The sequence below is a fragment of the Phytophthora infestans genome, genomic scaffold (genome assembly GCF_000142945.1).
Source record: "Phytophthora infestans T30-4 supercont1.67 genomic scaffold, whole genome shotgun sequence".
Taxonomy (NCBI): domain Eukaryota; phylum Oomycota; class Peronosporomycetes; order Peronosporales; family Peronosporaceae; genus Phytophthora; species Phytophthora infestans.
The window spans coordinates 306,895-325,001 of NW_003303692.1; positions in this window are offsets into that span (position 1 = coordinate 306,895).

Consider the following 18,107-nt stretch of genomic DNA (forward strand, 5'->3'; position numbering starts at 1 on the left):
AAGGACATCATTGACAATTGGCGCATCGTAGAAGGGTCTGATTTGTCTAATCTGGCACACGATGCGGAGGCGTTAAGAAAAATGAGGAACGATGGATGGAAATTTGGTATGTATGTTGCTAGGGTGAATATCATGCATTGCAATTACTAACCCATGCTTGATAATGCTGTTTGTAGATCCATCAAATTTTCAAGACGATGGAAACTTTTCTGTTCGGTATGATGGTAGCTACGGCCCTTCAGATTCAGTTCTTGAGTGTGCAGAATCTCCCCTGGAGTTATTTCTCTATTTTTTGCCAAGAGCGTTTTGGATGCACGTGGAAAGGGAGACGAACAAGTATTACGAACTTCACTTTGCAGAGCGGATGTAGGCTAAATTTTATGCACAGGCTGGAGAAAACAAGAAGACGCTAGAAGAGATTGTGGCGAACGAGAGACGTATTCATGGGAGAGTTAAAGCTCATGAGATTCTCCAGTGTACTGTATTGGGCTGCATTTGGCACGAATGTTGTGCCCGCAATCACGGCGAGTGTCTGACCATTGAGCCACAACATCTGCTGGCGCGGTCCCGATTGGCACATTTGGACGATTCATGAAGCGAGACCGCTTTGATAGGATTATGCAGTTTCTCCACTTTACGGACAACGACGCGTCGGCTGCAGGGACAGACAAGGGTTGGAAGGTGCGATCGATTATGAACACGTTGGAGAGGACGTTTCTGAGTGTATTTATTACGCCCCCATGGTTGTCATTCAACGAAGCAATGCTGCCTTCGCGGAGCAAATTCAACCCGACGCGTCAGTTGATGAAAGACAAGCCCCACCGATGGGGGACGAAGTTTTTCATGACGTGCTGTGCGAAGGCATCTTATGGCCTCAGGTACGTCTGTTCCCGATAGCGTTTGATTCCATGCAGACGTTTTTTTTTGGATGGCAAAGTCTCACATACTTGATGTTATGCTTGTATTGGACTGACCCATAGTGGATATACTGCGTGTGAAGGTTGGAGCTTTATTGTGGAAAAAAGAACAGAGCGAATAGAGGTGACAACAATAAAGTGGATCCTGCGGACCATAGCTCTGGTCCAGCAGCAACGTTACGGAACATCAACGCTGTGCTTCCTACTAAGAAAGACCGGGTTTTATACGCGGTGGCAACCGATCGGTTCTACACATCGATGCAAATTTCGCTACAGCTTCTTGAGAGGAACGTCTATTCTGTGGGGACCATTCAAACTAACAAGAAAGGGTTTCCTCCATCGCTGAAGCAGAAAAAGAAAAGCGTCCGAAAAACATCGCTCGTGGCACAACCCAAATTGTGGTGTCAAAGTCTGTTCCGAAGCTCTCCGCTCTGGTTTGGTTCGACAATACCATCGTGTACATGCTGGCGTGTGGAAGTAGTTATGCAATGAGCTCTTGTGGTACGTTATTCAGTTTGTTTTTACAGCTTACTACTTTCTAGCCATGTAGGTTTTCAATGTATCAGAGCGGCGCCTTCCAGGTACTCAAGGCCAGAAGGAGACGGTGCCTTGCCCCGCCGCCATGACGACGTATTATCGGTGTATGGGCGGGGTAGATGTCCTCAACCAACTTCAACTTCGTCTGCAGCGCTACTCGCTGCAACTCTTCCTACGCTTTCGGAAGTATTACAAGCCTTTGGCCATGGCCGTTTTGACATTTCTATCGCTAGCTGCTATATTGTGCACCGCGAGGCTTGCAAGTTGCGAGGCGATCCTCCGGCTGATCACGCCGGTTTCATCGCTCAGCTGCAAGCCCAGCTACTACAAGTGGGGTCGGCCGAATTTGCAGACACGGTAAGGAAGGTGCTTGTTCTGCTGGTTGATCACATTGCTAACTATTACTGTATGTGCCCAAAGATGTACTCACCTAGACCGGTTACACCATTGCATGGCGACGTTTCACCGTCCACCCACCAGCTAAAGATGGACGACGAGTGGGTGGAGGTGAATGGAATTCGAAAGCGGCGTCAACGGCAGTGCAAGGTCTGTACTATACGGAAAGCAAGCCGTACACAGCGGCAGGTGACGCGATTCTACTGTCCTGGTTGCAGTAAAGGCTCCAAACGGTACGTTGCTATGCTCCATCGCTCTTACTACTGGTATCTAACACGTATAATGCAGTGTCTACTTGTGTGACAAGGTGCGCCAAGCATATTACCCAAGTAACAACCAGACTTTCTTCTCCATTTGGCACCAACTTTGGCGCAATGGAAGCGAGCGCCCACAGCCGCGCCACGGCCACAGTGTCCAGCTGAGGGCCCCATAAAAAGCGGACGGGAGGACAAGGGGGTCGTGAAGAGGAGGGGGGGGCGGTGGGGAAGAGGAGGAGGCCGTAGAGCTAGGCAATGAGGGAAGTGATGGTGATGAAAATTCTGATTGTGATCAGAACGAGACAACGGAATTTGGGGGTGACGACGCGGTAGAGAGAGAGCACCAAGAGTAGGAAACAGTGGAGCTGCGTAAGTAATAGTCCAAATGACTTGCTTTTAGCAAACAGATGCAATACACAAATTTGCTTTCGTAGCCGTTCTGCACGTGACTTCGTCGAAAACGATTCATTCCCTATAAAATCAGCCATTTGCAATGCACGATGTCGCGTATGAGCTTTACGGAATCTACTCACCATGCTGGTTATAAAGCATGTGGGTCCATAATACGTACGATTGCAGGATCTTGTACAAATATACAGACATTGATCTTTTTTCCTATACAAATTTTACGTAAGGACTTTTTTTACATGCTTGATATCAAGCATGTGAAAAATAGTCTGTGCATTCAAGATTTGCTCTCGAAACGGGGGGGGGGGTAAAGCTGGTATCTTTCTTTGCGTGGCAATGCCGAGATCTCTGCGAAAGCAAGCACATTATAATTAAAGTGTCCACTATACTGGGAATGCCTCATAGAGGTATGGACAGCTTACACCGGATTAATTCCACGATACTGTGTAGATCGAAACGCGACATGTAACCTGTATCAACATTCGTGTCACCGGCAAAAACAGATTTTCTTACTGCAAAAACGAATTGTTAAATGGACGAGTATGGTGAAATCGTGGCTGTCCGCGAAAAGATTATCTGTCTTTGCTGTTGTTTTGTTCGCTTCATGCAATCTGGCGTCTTGTTCAGGCGCCCCTGAGAAGCGTTAAAGCTCGGGCATTTGCTCACAAACACAGAAACATGATAGCAAAAAGTCGCGTATTGAACGCTGTACTGGCGGTTTGTGCGGGAAAAGGAAACAAACAATTGAGCGCGTCCGCTAGACACCAGTTGTAAAAGCTGATTGAATTAAAGAGGTATTCTATGATGTCTTACTTTCTGTTGCAGTATAGAAACCTTTTTATCTCTAATATGAAGAAGTGCCCACTGCTACCGAGAATTCCTAAGGTGTATTGTGCAAATTCGGTCAATGATCAATGCTTTCGCGTGCTCACAACTGCTCGTCGCCGCTGAACTGAAGCAGTCGTCACAAGTAGGAGGGTGCTCTCAACAAATTTGGCAACAAAAGAAAAAAAGAGACAGTTTCAAATCTGATCTGCAGGGAGCCCAAGAAAAGCAGTTTGTGCTGCCGACACAGCTTCTGTGGGCCAGATTGGTTTATTTAAGAAACTGTATTCGAAGAAAGAATACTTATTGTTGGATTCGGACACGGCGAACTGGACGGTGGCTGGAGTGTTCGGACGAGTGAAGAAGCTTGGTAGACTGAGTAGTGCAGGAAGTGGAAGTGGGGCCTTCTAGGCAAATTGGGAAATAGATTCAGTTTAAGAATAAGCCTGGGATCGCTAGCTACACTGCGAGGCAGTAAGTAGTCCGCAACTGCATCTTGAGCCTCACATGCTACTTCTTTGATTTAACTAGCACACCACAGGACGATCTTGAATCTTGGAGAGTAGTAGGGAGAATAACCACGCGCCTTCCACATCCGATTCATGGTCAAACTGGTAGCGCCCGGTAGCTCCGCTCGGACGGAGGTATTTGCTCACACAAAACAGATTCGCTTGCTGCAGGCAAGCGGTACAGACGCAAGGTTGCGTGGGCAATCCTTACATCCTCCTACGGCGGGTTTGATGCTGGAACTCTCAAAAGATGCGTAGCAGTGCGCTCCTGTGCATGGCATGTTTCATGTCGCGTTCGCGCTCCCAGGTGCTCTCGTCTTTTTCCAGATCGTTCCACATGATCAGAAGCTCTGGTTGGCGGTTTTGAATACGTCGTTTTAGTAGCACTTCAGGATGGACCCCCTCGCCTTCGTTTCCATCCGCAAAATGCACGGGCGACACCTTGGGAAGCGGACGATCCGCAAATCGGTCCAGAGAGGGCATGTAGAGTTGGAGAACGTCAGCGCAGAATGAATCGTGTAGACGACTCATGGTTTGGGGCAATTCCAGGCGATCGACATTCTTGTTGATAATTATGATAATGCGAAAAGGACCAACATACATTGGAGTGAGCTTAAATTTGTCGAGTCTGGTCCCAGTAGTGGCGTGAGACAGTGGCAAATTCCTTATTGCCAAGTAGATCAAATTACCCTCGGCAAACTCCACCGTGCAACGTTTCCGATCGTACTGCTGTATCTGTCGTCGTTCTTGGGTGCTGTCCTGGAGAAACCTGATCTCACGCCGTACCTGCGGCTCAAGGTCGGATCAAGCTCTCCCCCCCGACGTCCAGTTGGTCACGTGGCTCACCAAGGACAAGTTAAAGCTGCACTTCGACTACGACCGCGGACAGTACCACACGTGAGCACCACGTATGACCAAGCCGGTTCTGTATGCCAAGTCAACTCAAGTGGGGAAGCCCATAGCACTGCTGCACAACCGCTTTGGCCACACCAGCATGGATGAAATTACGGAGATGACAGTCAAGGATGATAAGTTTGGCATTTAAATTCAGCAGAAAGTTTTTCCCCCTACGGGTGCATTCCTTGTATTGAGTCAAAGACACAACGTATGAGCTATACGTGTGCGTTCTACCAAGAAGATAGTGAAACGCTGTGTCGCCTCTGTAGCGCTGGGGTTGACGCAGTCTCGAGCTCGAGCCAGCTCTCACTTGTTGTGGCCGAAGCTACAAACTGAAAGGGGGAATTTCGATTGAAGACAAATGACGAAGCTACAGCAGAGGTCAAGACTTTGGTGCTCAAACTTACAGCTAAGTATCCTAAGCTTAAGATCAAGATGATTCTTTCAGACAGAGGAAGTGAGGTTGTGAAACACTGCACGGAAGGTCAACTGCGAAGACCAGTGAATTGAGCTGCGTTCTTTCAGCCCATACAGTCCACAAAAGAACGCTATTGTTGTACGTGTCAACCAAAAAGTGATGCGACAAGCTCGGTCGATGCTGCGTGCAACGCAGTTGCCGTCATCACTCTGGGGTGCAATATTCCTACACGCTATCGAGACACTCAGCTTTACGCTTACGTCTTCGCTGAATGACAAAAAATCTCCCTACAAATCATTCCATGGACAGCGACCAAGCCGCAGCAAGTTGTGGACATGGGGGTGCTTAGTGCATATGCACATAACCAACGACTCGCGTCAGTTTAAGGAGACGCTGTCTCCGCGTACGCAGCTCTGTCTTCTACTTGGCTACAGTAGTAGCACGAGCAGCTATAAGCTCCGCGCACCTGGCGCTCTACACAGCACAAGTTTCTGACTAAGATTGGACTCGAGCGCCTTAACTCTGACTACGGACTCTACGTCAGATTAGTGAGATATGAAGTAAACTACTGCTTACTTCCTACGTCGATGATCTACCCCTGGTGGGACCAAGTGGTCGGTGTGCCGAGGTCTCGCAGCGTCTCGCAGTGGAGTACGAGCTTACTGTTCTCGGACCAGTGAAGTATCTACTTGGTGTTAAAATCCGCCAGCAGCGGCATACTATCTTCTGCCAGCGGGTAGAATCTACGCTAAGTACGAAACCGATTCCACAAGGAGGATTGCGACAGCGTTGCAACACTCTAAGAGGTGCGCGCTGAGATGACCAAGCCTAGCAAGTCCGAGTCATTGCCCCCCCCGTACCGAGCGCTCGTCGGCGCACTTCAATATTTGGTTTCGGCGTCGAGGCAAGATGAAGAAGCCATTGTTAGCAGTAAAGTTTGAGCATTGTCGTGACGGCATGAAGGTGCTTCGTATAGACCGCTTGAAATAGTCAACTGCTTCAGTGGGGGTGGAGTCTCGTCATCGCTCGTGAAAGCTGCATCGCGGCTTGGACAGCCATCGTCGTACGCCACAAGTCCTAAGGCCAGAGCACGATTTCTCATGCCATAGCTGTCAAGCAGACCGATTGCCTCAAGCTCCGAGTGCAAGTTTTACCTCATGATGATCACGCTGCCGCTTTAACGCGATCACGTAGTAGTGTGATGTCACGGTACACAGCTAGAAGGAGGGCTCGCCATTCTCTCGGACAGCGTTCGGAAGATCTGCTTGCTGCCGAAGTCGCAGGCCACGTCCAAGCAACTGTGCTCTCCGGCCCAATCGACGGCGCTCCAAGTTTAGAGTGGAACGCCCAGGGGTGGGAATTTGCGTTGGACCTCTACGTGGGGACGATTTACAGAAAGGTAAGGAGCCTAGCGCTCAGCTGGGAGCGTTAGGTAGCAGCTCAGTCGTGATTTTCCTTCTTACAAGAGAAGTGCTCAAGAATACAACAGCAACTTTACATTTACGTGATAGACCTAAGTTCCTATGTCGGCCTGCTAGATACACGACCCCGACCTAAGGAGGATTACCGCGACAATTTGGTGGAGAAGCAGGGTATCTTCACGCCGAAGAATCGTAAGAGCGTAAGCGCGGAGTGAGCCGCCCCTTTGGCAACGGAACGCCGAAGAGGGAGATAAAAGGATGTGGGAACGCCATGATCGCCCACGGTTGGTCCGGTGATGGACACGGCGGTGAGACAAGGGAAGAAGGCAGGGGATGATCATCTCCGCTTCTGCCAGAGTCACTGCTCCAAGCCGAGATCTACGAGGAGGACAAGCGCGCACCAAGTACCGCCGGCGGTGGCGAACGAGAAGAGGACCGCGTCAGAAGGAGTGGAGACGTCCCCGCGGTCATCGGGACACCTCGGTCTGCCGAGTCGGAAGAACGGGACAAGGATGAGAGAGACAAGCTGCTGGGGATAGTGAAGGAGGTCCTGTCCGAACCCGAGACGCGCGAGGAGCAAGAGTGGCTGGATGTCATCTTGGAGCAATTGGCTCGGAGGCCAGGACAGCGCGTGAAGCTGAGGGCACTCATGTCGGGAACGCCCCGAGAAGTGGCGCTCTCTTTCGACCCGTCACGCCCCTCGCTGACATGCTGGAAGCGCCAGGGAGACAACCACCCCGACGAGCGCGAGCACGGAAGCAAGGTTCGCAAGAGGAAGGACGACCCCGGGAACGACTACGTACCGTTCGGAACGGCCTGATGACCGAGTGGCTACGCCAGCTCGATCGGTCAGTACGCCTGCGAGGTCGATGTCCACGCCTGCCCGATCAGGAGGAACGCCAGCCCGGCCAGTGGCGACGCCGGCCCGATCAACGACTGCCTCGGTGAGGTCCATGACCACACCTGCGAAGTATGCGTCGACACCCGCCAGCTCTGCGTCGATCCCGGCTTGCTCGATAGCAGCGTCCGTCCGGTCTGGAACGCCTTCCAACGACTCGAGGTTGCGAGCGCTGTTGGATGAGTCGGTCGAGCGTGTACTCCAGAAACTGACGTTGTTTCGCGAGTCTAGTGCTGGCACGCCTCGCTCACTAACAACGGGACTAGATGCGCTATACACACCTGGATCGGTCAGACTGGAGCGTACGGAGCTGGAACGACCTTCGAGCACGCATCGAATCGAGTACCCGAGACCTCCACTCCCTCGAGCCCAGACACCTGCGAAGACTTTGATGTCGGTGGGGATGCCTTTGGGACCGGTTCCCTCGTACCGAGGCATACCTTTGAAGGGGATTTGTCCTTACAGGAACGGTATGCTAGGCGGAACGCCTAGGACGGGAGCATTCTATTCTCAGTACGAGTCGATGACCCAGCCTAATGCCGGGTGGGGCCAGAATGGAACACTACCCGCTTGGCCCGCAGCTCCCGTAGCACCAGCCCAGGAGTATCCGAATCTGGCCTCGCTAGGGATGCCTCTAGCGACAGGAGGAGCCTCGCCGTAATATCTGAGAAACCAAGGCCTTGAAAGAAGCGCCGGATCTCGAGGTGCTGAGTATCAACGCGAGGGCGTTCCTGAACGTTCAGATTACCCTCGACGAGCCGTTCCTTACGTGGGTATCCCGAATGAGTTGAGGAACGCCGTGAAGGTGATCGCTCCTTTCTACTCGGAGACGGCTACGAACGAGAGAGCGGCAGCATTCTGGCGTTCCTTTGAGAGGTGAACCTACGAATCGGACAGCCAAATGAGATTAACAGCGTTCGAGCAGTTCCTCAGAGGTAAGGCGGGTCAGGAGTGGTGGTATAACACGAGGATCGACAGTTTCAAGACCCTCCGAGCGAAGTTCCATAACCGATTCATCTGCCAAACGCCGGCATAACTTTGGAACCGCCTCAAGAACGCCAAGCGAAGTCGTGGAGAGTCGGCAGAGGAGTGGGGAGATCGCATCTCGATCATGGGCGAGGCCCTGAGCTACCATGAGCCTCGTATGAGGTACGAGTTATTCCTGGACGGACTGCGGAACAAGCAGACGAAGACGGTGCTGAGCGGTAACATGGTTGCGATGATCCGAGAGGCCTATGACCTGCTGATTTACAAGAATTCATACATGCCAGTCGAGGAGGAGGACGAGTTTGTGGACGATGGAACGCCTGTGACCCGCACAAACAACGCGAGCTCGACGCAGTCGCAGATGCTGCAGCAGTTACAGCTGATGAACCAGTCCATGCCGAAACAGCTTCAAGGAGCTGGAGCGCAGCCGGGATACATCAGTGCGGTGGTGCCTCCAGCTCCTCCTGCTCAAGGAGTTCCGACTCTGGTTGGGAACGCCTCGTCGCCTCAGAACGCTTCGACGCCTGGGAACGCCCCGTCGAACTTAGGCCCGCTGAGAATCAGACTCGGCCCTGATACCCGTACAACAGAAGGAGAGATTGTATGTGGTCGCTGTGGACGAATGGGATGTGGTCGCGAAACCTGTCCGCGAGGACAAGGGCGATGCAGTCAGTGCAACGAGCTGGGTCACTTTTCTATGGAGTGTAACTGGCCGAGGCCCCAAGGATCCTATCGGAGCGGGGAACGCCGTCGCATGGAGTGCTTTCTCTGCGGCGAGAAGAACCACTCGGTGGAAAAGTGCCCTAGCCTGGACCGACTGCGTAGCCTGACGCAGAACGTGACCGCTGGGAACGCCACCGCGGCATCCGGAACGCCTCAACAATGAAGTAGGCAGGAGGGAGGGGAAGGAAGTGTCGCTCCTTCTTCTTGCCTAAAGGGCGACACGCCGAGAGGAGAGGATCCACCTAGACTAACTACTAGTGGATCCGAGAAGACTCTCGAGGGAAGTGTGACGGATGTGAAAAGTACTCGAGGCGTACCAGCCTCAAGTGCGAAGACGGAAACTGTGGAACGGGAAACGAACGAAGCGAGCATCCCAACGGAACGGGTGGGCTCCATACTGAGCAAGAACGAAGCGAGCATCCTAACGGAACGGGTGGGCTCCACACTGGGCAAGAACGAAGTGAGCATCCCAACGGAACGGGTGGGCTTCATACTGGGCAAGAACGAAGCGAGCATCCCAACGGAACAGGTGGGCTCCAAACTGGGCAAGAACGAAGCGAGCATCCCAACGGAACAGGTGGGCTCCAAACTGGGAAGAATGGGGAACGAACGGCTCTTTGAGTGTGCCCGAGGGGAGAGAAAAGGACGTGGAAAAGCAACGGAGCGCTTGGCCGCGACGCGAGAACGAGGAGATGGAACGACAGGCCGTTCCGGACGAGAGGAAGAAGGCGAGACTGGAGCAACGGGTCGCTTTAGTACGACGTCTGGGATCAACAAAAATGCCTTGGAAACGACGACTGAAGATGCCGCGAGTGCAAGAGCGAACCAAGTTTCGGTGGTAATAGGGGTGGTTAGTGCGACTACCACTCAAGAGACCGAAAGTACCAAGGGGAAGGATTCTACATGACGCTACGACCGCATGTTCACCGATGAAGAGCTGGATATGCTCGAGCATGGTGAAGGTCACAGAGCAAAGGATGAACCCGAAAAGTACGAGAAAGAACTTGAGGAGCGATTGTACCTCGTGAATGAGCAGGACGTTCTGCTGCGAGCAAGAAGGAACGCCGAGGAGCAAGGAACGCCGACTCTATTGGAAATGAGTGCGGTACCAGGGATCTCAGAGGAAGTGCTGGAACGCACACGAAAAGTCTCGTCAGGAGAGCTAAGAACGCCTGAATATTGGCTGTTTTGGTATGACCGGAAGCTGGAAGCTTCTGCAGGGGCAAAGCGAGCAAGTCGAGACTTTAAGGACGCTGGTGAAAAAACGGAACGGCTGCCGCCTGTAGTAGGTGTCATTTCCGATAAGATGGACGCTGACGCGGAATCGCAAGAAACAGCTGAAATGGACGGGGGGCGCGACTTTAGAGGGAATGTGTGTGTCGGGATCGACGATCGTATCGTTCTAAACCCCACGGCTATCGACGAGAAGGTCGGAACGCTTCCATTCAGGTGGCGCTCCAAAATTAGAAGTCGAGTGTACGAGCTCCTGAAGCAAGAAAGGAACGCCCTGACGGAGCGCGAGCCGGAGGATCCTGAAGGGGTGGAGCAAGCCGGTGCGGCCGGAGAGGTTCCTCCGTTACGTGATAAGGAGGGCAAAGACTTTCTAGACGAGGATATTCTGCGTGAGTACCTCCTCGGAGAAGGTGGAACGCCTACGGAGGCGTTCCTCAAATGTGCGGCGACTTGGACTCGAAGCTATTTTGAGACTGAGGCCCCGACCATTCGCGACAAGCTGTGGGACAGGAGAAAGAGAAAACCCAAAATAGTGGGACTGGTTACTGAGACAGATGGGGCAAATCTATGGAATCAAGTGGAGTTCAGTTTGCCAATCCGCGACGAGGAGCTCAGAATATAAGAAGAAACCCCCGAAGTGTATCGTGCCAATACGAGAAGAGCGCCGAAAGAGCTAAGAGGACCGGGACTCTGCGAGGTAAACTGCGAGGAAGCCGCATACGACGATGGAGACGTCGTCTCGGCGGGTAAGCGCGTCATCTGTAGTGTGGGAGGAGTGCAGGCCCTATCAGACGGCTTTATCGACTGTTGTCCGTCGGAAATGCTGGTCGACACGGGTGCGGTCGCCAGCCTGGTAAACGAGCGCGTGTTGAAGAGACTAGGACAAGCGTCGGAGACTCTGAGACCTTATACTGGAAGTCTGGACAGCGTTTCAGGACACACTATACAAGTACGCGGAGTTGTTTTTTTTACCTACCCGTGACACTTATAGCGCTCAAAAGAACGCTCCCGTTCGTGGTCGTCGACAATCTGTTCGTGGACGCCATCCTCGGCATGGACTCGCTGAAGGCGTTCCGCGTCGTGATTGACCTGGAAGAACAAAGGATGACGCTAAAAGGAACAGGCGATAATCATCCCTTTGGGTGAAACGAGGGTGGAAGAGACGTACGCAGCTACAGTGTTGGCTAGAGTGCTTCTAGAGCCTGGGTGTCAGGCGCTGGTAAGGTCAATAGTTCGAGGAAGGGTGAAGGACAATTCGGTAGTGTTGGTGAAAAGGGTTCCGGGAACGGACGAGTCACTGAGAGTGGCGAGGACGCTCTGCGCTGTAACAGAAGAACGGTCTTGGTGGAAGTCTGCAACGCCTCCGCCGAAGAAGTGGAAATACTACCCGGAGCTTACGTCGCTGTCGTGACGATCGCCCCAAAAACGGCGTTCGCAACTCGCATTCCCTCTGAAACTGGAGCGGCTGAGAACGTCAACGCTGTATTGAGTACTGGTAACGACAGTGTGGTTGCCGAAGTTGGAACGCCGGAGGAAGAAATGATCGTAGCGATGAAGAGCGACGATGAGGACGACTTTAAGGTGAACTTTGAAGACTCCTCGATGGGTGCCGAGCAACGAAGGCTATTCGCTGACATGCTAAGAGACCTGCGAGACTTGTTTGTGAAGACCTCGAAGAAACCTGGAAGAGCGGAACTCCTCAAGTTCAGCATCGACACAGGAGCGCATGCGCCAATCAAACAACCGCCGTATCGGGTCTCTAAAGCCGAAGGCGACGTCATGGAATCGGAAATCCAGGAATACTTGGACCTTAGCATCACCCGGCCGATGAGAAGCCCTTGGTTAGTCCCATCCTGATGATCAGGAAGCCTGACGGAGGGATTCGATTTTGTATCGACTATCGGAAGCTGAATGCTGTCACTGTGAAGGACAGTTATCCGATGCCGTTGATTGATGACATTCTGGACGTTCTCGGGAACGCCTCTCTATTCTCTACGATGGACATCGCCTCTGGGTATTGGAACGTTCCCATGGACCCAGGCAGTGTGGAAAAGACGGCCTTTACAAGCAAGTTAGGGCTCTACGAATGGCTAGCGATGCCGTTCGGCTTGTGCAACGCCGTTCCGGCATTCGAACGCCTGATGGAGAGCGTTCTCGTCGACCTCAAGTGGAGAACTTGTCTCGTGTACCTTGATGGCTGCGTGGTGTTCAGCGACCACTTCCCGACTCATCTGATTCGCGTGCGGCAGGTACTGGAACGCTTCCGAGGTGCGGGGTTCAAGCTAAAGATGAAGAAGTGCCATTGGGGGCGTGACCAAGTGGCGTTCCTCGGCCATATTGTCACGCCTACGGGTATCATGCCGAACCCTAAAAAGGTAAAGGCAGTGATGAACATCGAGCTAAAGATGAAGAAGTGTCATTGGGGGCGTGATCAAGTGGCGTTCCTCGGCCATATTGTCACGCCTACGGGTATCATGCCGAACCCTAAAAAGGTAAAGGCAGTGATGAACATCGAGAGGCCTCATGACCTTCATATGGTGAGGGCGTTCCTAGGGCTGACTAGCTACTTTAGGCGCTACATACCAGGCTTCACGACTATTGCGGCACCTTTGGAGCGCCTGAAACAGAAGGACGTGCCGTTCCTGTGGAACGACGACTGCGAAGTGACGTTCCGCCAGCTTCAGCGAGCGTTAGTGAAGCCTCCCATCTTGGTGTAAGGCGCGCAAGTACTGGAACCCCTTTCTCAGGATGAGCAGGAAGAAGACCTGCAAGGACGCGTTCCACGGGTTGATCAGTCCCCGGTGGATGCGTTCGGGTTAGATCCCGATAAATTCGTACAGGAGCAAGAGAAGGAGCCTTGGATGTGTGCCTTAAAGGCGTTCCTGAAGGACGGGCTTTAGCTCTCGATCCCCAGCTGAGGGTGACCGTGTTGAAGATGTCGCCCCACTACCTAATCAGGAACGGGGTCCTGATGCGACTTGTTCATCTGGGAGCACGTGCTGGGTCGGCCCGAACGATAAGCGTTCCTGTCGTGCCGTTGGCATTCATCGAGACCGTTCTTCACTACTGTCACGCCGATATCTTCTCGGCGCACCTCGGCAAGACGAAGACAACGGACAAGGTGAGACGTCACGCCTACTGGCACGGATGGAGAAAAGACGTGGTCGAATACGTGCGGGAATATGCTATCTGCAGTGGAGGCAAGGGATAAAGACCTTGGAGGGCTGGCTTAATGCAACGCGTGCCGGTCCAAGCGTTATCGGGGCCGTTCTCGTTGTTGGTGGTGGATGCTGTTGGACCACTGGTCGCTACGCCAAGAGGGAACAAATACAGCTTAGTGTTTGTGGACTACTTTACGCGATGGGCTGAATCTTTCGCGGTCGCCTCGCTGGATACTATCTCCTTCGTGAACGTAATGATAGAGGGGGTAAGTAGTCGCCATGGCGTTCCAGAACGCCTTTTGAGCGATCGTGGAACCAACTTCACGTCGGACTTGGCCAAGTCACTATACCAGACACTGGATATCAAGAAGCGGTATGGCGCTGCCTACCACCCACAAACACAGGGCCTCGTGGAACGATTCAACGAAACGCTGATGGGCATGTTAAGGATGGTTCGTGAACGAGACGCAGACTGACTAGAACGTGTGCCTACTGCAAGACCTCTTTGCCTATAGAACGGCTTACCACGAGGGACTCGGAGACACGCCGTTCTTCAGCTTGTATGGGCGCGACCCGGTGTTACCGATTGACCTGGCGTTCCTGCACACGAGCAAGGACTGGAAGAGCAATGAAGTCGCTGTGTATCAGAGGAAACTCTATCTTTCGCTGCGCGACTCCCGTCGTCTCGTGGAAAGACAACTACGCAAGGCCCAGGATCGACATGCGCAACGGCTTCTTGACAAACAAGTGAAAGTGTCGTATGAGGAAAGAGATGCAGTATGGGTGTATCAGCTCTTCCGAGCGCGCGCCGGGGAACGCCGAACCAAGAAGCTGGCGTTCTCCTGGCACGGCCCGTACCAAGTAGTCGGCCAAGTCGGGGAGAACGCCTATAAGATCGCGATCCCCACGCACCCCAACCGGATCGTCACGGTGAATGTGAATCGCCTGAAACGATTCCGTGGTCGTTGGAGTAGGCCGTTCGCGGATGAAAGGCCTGGAGAAGCCGAAGAGAACGCCTCCGAAGACGGAGCGGGTCCGATGCAAGAAGGAGACCTTCCTCCGACCAGCTTTGTGGAACGCTAGAACGTGGGTGGTGAGGAAACTGCCTTTTCGGGAGTATCATCGCCTATCGTGGATGTGCTAGCCAAAAGGGTGAAGAAACGCGAGGTTCAGTGTTTGGTGCTCACGGCAACGTATGAGACGTTTTAGCTGTCTTGAGCGGCTTTGACGCCCGAGTTTGGAGCGCTGATTCGTGCTTTCGAAGATGCAGACCGCCGCAAAAGGGGTCTGCCGGAATTACGTCGGAGCGCCAGGTTGGCAGAAGCCAACACCGACGTAGACAACGCTGAGATACTATTCTAGCAGGGAAAGTCCTGTTGGGATAAGTGGGGTCAGGGACGGCACGGAAGAATGTGGAGGGTGCGAGGGACCTGCGAGGTCTCTGAGCATAGCGTGGTGTGTGTGTTTTATTTTTACATTTTGGATAATTTCAAGTTGGTTCAGTGGTGGAACGGCTCGACGGCGTCGGAAGGAGGACGAAGTGCTCAGCTGGTGGAACAAGTTGGTGATGGAACGCTGTAAGTAACGAAGAGCGATTGGAAAAAGGCGTGTGAAAAGATGGAGGGAGAAGTTCGGAGAACATAGATACGAAGCTCAAGAAAGAACGCTAGGAGACGAAGTCCGAAGAAGGAACGCAACATTAAATGCTGAAAGGAACGGCACAAATGACCCGAAACTGGAACGTCGTAACGCTACTTGCTGGTGGACTCCTTGTCGTCTTTATATTCTTCGTCGTCCTCAGCGTCGTCTTCACCCGAGGCCTCTTCTTCTTCTTCTTCTTCATCGTCGGGATCTTCAACCTCGTCGGCCGCCGCTTTCTTGCCCGCCGCAGGAGACGATGGCTTCTCGTCGTCGTCGTCCTCGTCGCCGTCTTCAAAGTCGGACCAGTCGTCGTGCTCGATCTCGGCGCGAGTCGGTGCGCCGACACAAGGGACCTCGTAGGAGCCTTCGATGATCGGAGCCGTTATCAGGTCTTGGACCTGCTTGACCGTGTAGCTGCTGACGCTCGACTTCCACGGCTCGGCCGACCGATCTTCGACCCAGGCGTCTTTGGGCCGTACGCTAGACATGATGTCCTTGCGGATGCGTGCCAGTGCCGTTATCGTGAGACGGTTCTTTTCGTCCGCTGCCGGGTTCAACGCTTCGGTAGACTCCAAGAAGACGCGCACGCTGGGGTAACCATAGGCGTCTATCTTGGCGGGATCTAACGCGTTCTCGATGGTCGCGTCGTACCTCTTCCGATCCTTCTCGCGAAGAACGGCTAAGTCGTCTGCCATTGGCTCATCGTACTTACGCGCCTCACGAGAAATGCGACCGGGTTGCCCTCCCAACCAGAGCATCTCGGGGTGCTGCTACAGCTTCTCCATGAAGTCGTATAAACTCCAGGTTTTGATACACGTGCTGGTGAAGGCGAGACGAGCTTGGATGGCACGCATCTTGAGCTTGCGCCGATTAGATTGAGCTGTTCCGGGCTCGAGCGGAGCGTGGAACGCCCACTCCCAGAAGGCGCGACGGTTCGCCATCCAGAACCGCCAATGGGCGCGGAGCACGTGCCGGTACTTCTTGGAGTCGTAGTAGAGCGTTCTGCCCGACCAAGTGAACGCTAGGCACCACGGTTTCTTGCCGACTTCGGCCGCCTTCAACAGAGCGGCTAAGATTGCCTTACGAACAGGAGCGGGGGCCTTAGCGCTCAGCTCAAGGAGGTCGTTGAAGGCCTCGACAGGAACGTGGCCCGCCTTCTTGCCCTTGCCAGTGGAACGCTTCTTCTTGTCCGACGCCTTGGTAGCCGAGTCTTCGCTCGCCTTGCGCTTGGAACTCTTACGAAGCTTGGGCGACGACGAAGCTCCACTGGAAGTTGATGAGCCTGGAAGAGGAGGGAGGAGCATCACATGACCCTGGAGAGTAGCCGCCGCGTCGCCGTTGAGGACGTCCTGAGCCAGTTGCTGCAGGTGGACCTGACCAGACGACTGCGGGTTGCCGCCGAGACGCGACAATAGGTCGTCGAAGAACGCCTCGTTGAGGACGCGGGCGTCGCTGCCGAGCGTGCCCAGCTCGTCCTGTTCCAGAGCTGCGTCCAGAAACTGGCGGACCTTCTTTTGCTCTGCCGAAGTGAACCGGGTGGACATGGAGAAGGAGCGAAGTGTCGAGGAAGAGGAGTGTTGCCTCGGGGGGGGGGGAGATTGAGGAATGAGAAGTTACTGGATTGGAGTTTCAGCTTGATGGCTGGCTGACCTTGGAGTGCGTGCGGGTTGCGACCGTGGGAAGCGGCGTCGAGAAAGGAACGGTCTGATGGGAAGTGACCCAAAGAGGAACGATCGATTTTTCAGGGAATGGGGATTGCCACTTGAAGATCGTCGGGATCCATGCGTGATTGGTTTACCTGGAGGGAAGTGACGTCTCCTCTAACGTGGGTCGAGGACGACACCGAACTGAAGTTTGTGGGCGGTGCTGTAGTGGGCATCGTAACATGGGTAATAACCACGTCTTTGCGGAACGTCTCGTGGGCGTTCCTGGCGGGCCTAGGCGACAACGTGCAAGCAGTCTACTTCTTCTTCAACACTTGCGGCGACCGGTTTATAGGAGCGGCCCGCGATGCGTACGCGCTCGCCTTGCCTCCGCCAGAGCTGGTGTCGTCTCTGTTGACCCTGGACTTCCTGATTCCGATAGCTGTGCTGAGGGACTACGAGGAACACTTTGGGATCGTGGGACGCCTCTGTTTGAAGTGGTGCGAGGCGTTCCATCACGCCTGGTGCCTGTTCTTGCCTGAAGCGGCACGGCTGCTGTGGACAACCTCCGGAAGATACGCACGGGATACGAAAGAAGCTACCGTTGACGTTGCCGACAGAGTGGATGGCATCGTCGTTGGTGGGTACCTGTTGACGACGCTGCTGCTAGCTATCCTGATCTACGTACCGCGAATGATGTATGAAGGTACGGAAGGAGTGCTCCACGGTTGGATGGGCGTGGCTTTAATGGTGTTAATGGTGGACGTCTTCATGGAGCCATGTACGTGATGTACTTAGACCTGCGGTACATATCGGCGAACGGGTCGGCCATGCCGCCAGGAACCTGAACGTTTACTGGCCTCCGACGGATGGCCGTGACGCCCTGTTTTGCTTTGGCCTTGGCGATGCCATTGCCGACGATGCGTCTCTTGATTGGCAGACCGTTCATCATCGCAGTCGGAGGAGGGATCACTTGTGTGCTCTTCTGACGCCACTGCTCCCGGATGGACATGTTGGGATTGTTGTTGGCCGACAAGTCCGGTGGGAAGCAGTTGTGGCTGAAGGTGCAGACACCACTGGACTGCGTTTTGGTCCATTTGCGGAAGCCAAAGTTGTTGAGTTGTCGCTGGAAGCTGGCAAACTTCTGGTGCTTAAAGTATTTGGGCAAGATCTCGCGCTCGAAGCGTTTCATCTCGAGGATGTGGAAGGCTGTGACGCTGTTGGGCGTTAGCTCCT